At 48.9% G+C, this 5,931-nt stretch overlaps 1 pseudogene; it reads right to left on the minus strand.

Annotated features, from left to right (window-relative positions):
- Nucleotides 1–3,595: 3,595 nt before the first annotated feature.
- Nucleotides 3,596–5,569, minus strand: LOC137760852 (polyadenylate-binding protein 4 pseudogene; annotated as a pseudogene).
- Nucleotides 5,570–5,931: the final 362 nt, after the last annotated feature.

A 5,931-nucleotide genomic window follows, 5' to 3' on the forward strand; every position in this document is an offset into this window, starting at 1 on the left:
TCTGAGCTTCATCACTCACAAATGTGTTTACATAAGCAGTCTCCTTTAGCCCTCATAACAACTTTTTTTGGGGTTGGCATAACTAACTCCATTTTACAGACTTCAGTCTTTGGATAATGAGAAAGCTGAACAATTATGGGTGGGGATCTTGCTTCAGGAACTCTTTCTTCTCCAAGGGCTGGAAATTAAAAATTAAAACCAAAAAGCATAGAATCAATTGTCATTTGTACACTCAACTATGTTTTGAGTGTCTTGTGATTTAGGGCAACCAGACTGGATTCCCTCCAGGCAGAGGGCTAAGGAAGGTTGAATTTAGGGGAGAAATACCTGATGATTTTATAGCCTGGGAGATTTTTGTCTCTGAGAAAAACTCACTCCACCCCAATAGATCCCTGTGCTGGGACTCAGGGGCCTTCTCATCCAAAATTCAGAATTTATTTGCCTTCGACTAATGGACCATTGTCTTCCATCTCTCTGGCTGACCCTCTCTCGTTTCCAGCCATCTTCTGAGCATTTCCACCTGGGGTCCCAGTGGCCTCCAAGACTGGCCCCTCCTGTCTCATCTCTCCCTGTGATAAAACCAGCTCTGTTCCCCTCCTTGTTCCTCACCTCCAAGCCTTTGCTCACTTCCATATTGGGATCTGGGGTGCCATTTCCTCCTTTTCCACGTGGCCAATTCCTCACCATTTAAGATTCAGCTCCAACTTTCTCCTCCCTAGGAAATCACCTCTTGACCACCTCCATCGAAACATCCTCTGCATCTGCCATCCATGTACATAACACCTGGTTTAACAATTACCCATTTATATGTGTGTCTCCCCAGACTGTGGGCATTTTGAGGGCATGGCCTATTCGCTTTATTTTCCTTGTAGAACTTATTGCTATCTGCAAGTTTGTTTTTAATTCTTTACGAATATATTTATCATCTGAACTTCTCACACCAGTGGTCAAGAACTATGTCTATCTTGTTCACTGTTGTGTCCCCAGAGCCTGGCACAGTGACCGGGCACCCAGAAGGTGGCCAAAAAACATTTAATGAATGAACAAATTCGTCTTTGTCTCCAAAGTGCCTGGCTTGGGACCTAGCACATAGTAGGTATGTAGTCAATATTGGTTGAAGGAAGGAGTCAATAAAAACAAAGAATAAGCTGTCCCTGTTCCTTGTAGAAGGTGAAAAGAGAGATGGGGTTAAGGGTGGGTTGTGTGGGGAGAAGGGAGCCCAGTGGAGACCCAGGCAGCTTTAATCTCTGGGCCAGGACTAGAGCAAGGTGAGTGCATGGAATTTAAGGTGGTCAAAAAACTCGGTTCGTTAAGATAAGTAATATTTTAGTGCACTATTAAAAAATGCAAAAAAATTCATGATGAGCAAAACATCAAAATTTTAAGTAAAGGAAGTATTCTCCAAGAAAAACCAGAGAACTGAGTCAGTCAGGGGAACTGGGAGCAATCACCCTGGTTCCTTTTTGTCCTGGTGAAGACCAGAGACTACTCTTCCTTTACTTATTTTCAGTAACTTCTCCATCTTGTCTTCGTCTTGCTAACCCGTTTGTTTCCCTGTAGTTAGCATTAGAGACCTTTTAGGATACGTCAAGAGGGTTGGGTGCTTTTGCAGGGACCAGAGTGAAGGAAGGAGTGAGCCTGGGTGGGCAGGAATGGTGGAGGAAAGGGATGGTGGTGATCACAGCCCAGGCCTCCACCTGGTCCAGCCCTCTGATCTATGGGGGGTGGGGGAAGGTGGGGAGGTGGAGGGAGGGGGAAAGCAGGACACCCTTACAGAGAGGCTGGGGGCTGAGTCATGGTAGGAGACAAAGTTAGACAGAAGGGGCTCCTTCCTTCCCTTCAGCTGTGGAAAGAGTCCCTTCTGTGGATCAGTGTGAGCAGGTCCACCACCACTGTGAGATTTGCAAACATCTGGGCTCCTCCAAGTATATCCCAGCTCTCTGCCTGGGGTATTTTGCTTCCAGGGAGCAGTGTAATTCGGCACCGTGGGGCTCTAGGGAGAAGAGGAGGTGAAAACTGTCTCCCAGAATTGGAATAGACATAGTTGGTAAATCAAAATGCTTTTGGGCTGCCTGGCCCCGATTTCCTCCAGCCCCTGCCCCAGCCTTGCCTGTGCTTGCTCTCAGAGAAGCCCTTCTCCCTCTGCTAGATCACTCCGTCGTCATCTTTACTATTGTTCAAGATGCCAGTGACAGTGATAATGGGGCTGTTGCTGCTACTGCCTCTGCTGGTAGTAGCTGCCACATTTGGAAGACTTACTGCGTACCAGGCCCTCTGCAGAGCAGTTTGGGTGCATTTTCTCTCTCTGATCATTACAGCAACTTCACGAGGTAGGGGTTTTTGTCCTTTACAGTTGAAGCAACTGAGCCTCAGAGAGGGTCAACAACTCACCCTAAGCCACACAGCTAGGAGGTGAGCATCTTCTGTTAGGGGGATGGCTGGGCTATGGACATGCCCCCAAGGCCCATGGGAACACAGTGGTTGCAGCCCCTCTGGTTTACCTGAAGAGGGCGCCCCTGCCACGCAGAACTGCCCAGGGCTCCCTACCAGCCCTTTCCAACCTGCCCTTAGAAAGGGCTTATCTAAACCTTCTCCCTTCCACCCTCACTATATAATTAGACTTCTCAAAATATTCTGTCTGAGTGGGATGGGGACAATCATATGCTACAAACTTCTCCAATTTCATGAGCAGTCTCTATGAACTCCCGGAGCAAAAAAGTCACAAACCACCCCCATTCCAGACGGGGCTGCGTTTCACACAGCTGAAGTCAGCTCAGCTGCTGGGACTTAGCAAGTGACCTGAGGCCTTCTGGGGACTGCCACGTTGGTGGACCCTATAGCACCACACACACACAAACAAATTAGAGCTCACCCACACTGCTAACCTCTGTCTCGCTCTCATCTGCCTGCCACATCACCAGCATACTCTCAAATTAGCAGTTAATTTGGTCCTCTCATGTGTGTGGGTGTGTGCTTTTTAAACACAGTATGTGATAAAACTCCCTTTCCAGCTGAATCTGAATTTTGAACACCCCTTTGTATCAGAGACAGAACAATGTAAATGAAATGCAAAAAGGGAATGGTGGTTAAATTTCATTTGTAATGGCTAGATATCGACTCAGTGAAAGCAAAAGAAGTCAGAGGGATGCAGAATATTAAAAGCAAGTTGACTTTCCAGAGAGGCAGGGAGATGGAATGGTTAAGTATGCAGTCCTTTGGGAGGTTCAGATCCTGTTATATCAGCCATTTATTTTTATTTATTTATTTATTTATTATGGAGATTTTTTTTCTTTATTGAGAAACTTAAGACTTGGGTACGTCAAATAAAACCAATTTCTGGGGGGAAAAAAATCAAAACTCACAATAGAAAAAAAAAAGTTAACATTGTCTGGGCCATATCAGAACCCAGAGAATATATTCTTTTAATTGAAAAATTCTAGGCACGTCATAATTGACCTTTTGATACAAAATGACCTATTAAATTTGCAATTTGTGGTTCTTGGTGTTGAGGTCCATAGGACAAGCTAGGAAGTCTTCAAACCTTGAGCTGAATTCCATGAGGGCTTATTTGGCTTGTGAATCGTTTTGTCCTTCTCTAAGAGGTAGCAGCAGCGACAGCACCCACCTTCTGGGCACCTTCTTTCTTGGCATGATGAGCCTGTAGGACCGCCACAGCTTCCTCCACGTGGGAGCGGAGAGACTTGGGGACTCCAGCATGTGCAGCAGCTCCGAGCTGTCAGTCTCCAGCAGCATCCCCGTAATCTTCCCGGCCAGGTTTGAGTGCATCGTCTGGATGAGCAGGAACAAACGTTCACCCAGCATCTGCTTCTGTCCCTGGGGGGGGGTGCTGCGGCCAGCATGGAGGCGGTCAGCGGCTCCTGCCCCTGCACATGGACCGCAGGCTGGGGTGCCTGCAGGGGCCGGATGGCAGGGTGAGGGCTGCGGACACCGGAGGCGTATTTGTAAGGTGCAACAGCCCGAGGAGCAGTGACAGCAACAGCAGCACGAAGCGCTAGGTTCTGCACAGCTGCGGAAACACCTCCAGACTGGCAGCTGTCAGTCGGCCCTTGCTGGGCGGCACCAGCCCCACCAAAGTCCATAGCCAAGCGGTCTGGGCACTCAGATCCGACTCTCTGAGCGGTAGTAGGGAGGCCGCGAGAGGCCAGAGCATTACCAGTTGGAGCCAGATGGCGAAGAGCTGGACGAGGCCCAGACTGGCGTATAGCACTTGGCATTCCTTGGAAGCCTTGAGGTCTCCCCCCTTGCTGCAGCGTGGATTAGGCCTCATCTGTGCTAACTGGTTAGGTAATACGGAGGTCTTCCCTGGGCCTGTGCAACTGCTGGCACAAAGTAGCCCCCAGCTGCTGGGAATGATTTAAGATGGCATTGGCGGGGACTGCTCTCATCCTGGCCACCCGCTGCATATACTGGTTGGTCAGCTGAGCCTTTCTCTCTTCCTTTCTCTGGGCCAGGGCGACCTACAGTGGCTTGAAGCCCATGATGCGTCCGTTCATCTCCGTGACTGCTTTGGTTGCCTCTTCAGGGGATGAGAAGCAGACAAAGGCAAACCCTTTGCTTCTCCCATCCTCCAGCATCACCTTAGCACTGCTGATTGATCCAAAAGGAGAGAACTTTTTCCTTAACTTCTCATCATCAATGGTGTCATCCAAGTTCTTAATGTAGAGATTCACCCCCTGATAGTGACTAATTCTCTCCTGTTTCAGCTGTTCAAATTTTCTCTTTAACTCGGCCTGCCGTTCCACTTTGTTCTGTGCATGGTCGACGAAAATGACTTTCCCACTGATTTCTTTTCCATTCATCTCTTCCACGGCCTTATTGGCATCCTTGTGTTTTTTGTAACTCATAAAGCCAAAGCCTTTGGATTTCCCACTAGGATCTCTCATCACCTTGACACTTAGAGTCTTACCAAACGGGCTGAATAGCTCTTTCAGACTCTCATCATCCACCTCTTCCCCAAAGTTTTTGATATAAACATTGGTGAATTCCTTGGCTTTGGCTCCAAGCTCAGCTTCCGACTCTTTTCGATACTTGAATCTGCCCACAAACACTCTGCGGTCATTGAGGAGCATGCCGTTCATCCTCTCGATGACCTTGTCGGCAGCCTCCTGGGTCTCAAAGTGGACAAAGGCATAACTCTTAGAGCCGTTCTCATCACACACCGCCTTGCAGGACAATGTTTCCAAAAGCAGAAAAAGTATCATACAGTGCCTTGTTATCTATAGATTTGTCCAGGTCCTTGACGAAGGTATCTCCCACACCAACTTTTCTCAAAGAGGGATCCCTCTGAGCCCACATGATATGGATTGGCTTTCCCTTAATCACATCAAAGTTCATGGTATCCAAGGCCCGCTCCGCGAAAGCTGTCTGCTGGAAGTTGATGTAGGCATAACCCAGGGAGTGGCAGGTGAGCATATCGCGGCAGACCCAGATGGACAGCACAGGCCCTGCAGGACAGAACTTTTCGTTCAGCATGGCCTTGGTGACGTCCGAGTACAGGTCACCCACGTACAGGGAGGCCATGGGAGTAGCTGCTGGCCGCAGCGTTCATCTCCCCACCACCCCGAGCCCCGCCAGGAGGACTTCTTTTTTTTTTTTAATTTTTTTTAAATTTTTTAAATTTATTTATGGCTGTGTTGGGTCTTCGTTTCTGTGCGAGGGCTTTCTCTAGTTGTGGCAAGCGGAGGCCACTCTTCATCGCGGTGCGCGGGCCTCTCACTATCGCGGCCTCTCTTGTTGCGGAGCACAGGCTCCAGACGCGCAGGCTCAGTAATTGCAGCTCACGGGCCCAGTTACTCTGCGGCATGTGGGATCTTCCCAGACCAGGGCACGACTCGTGTCCCCTGCATTGGCAGGCAGATTCTCAACCACTGCGCCACCAGGGAAGCCCAGGAGGACTTCTTAGAGGGACCA

This window comes from Eschrichtius robustus, chromosome 3 (genome assembly GCF_028021215.1).
Source record: "Eschrichtius robustus isolate mEscRob2 chromosome 3, mEscRob2.pri, whole genome shotgun sequence".
Taxonomy (NCBI): Eukaryota; Metazoa; Chordata; class Mammalia; order Artiodactyla; family Eschrichtiidae; genus Eschrichtius; species Eschrichtius robustus.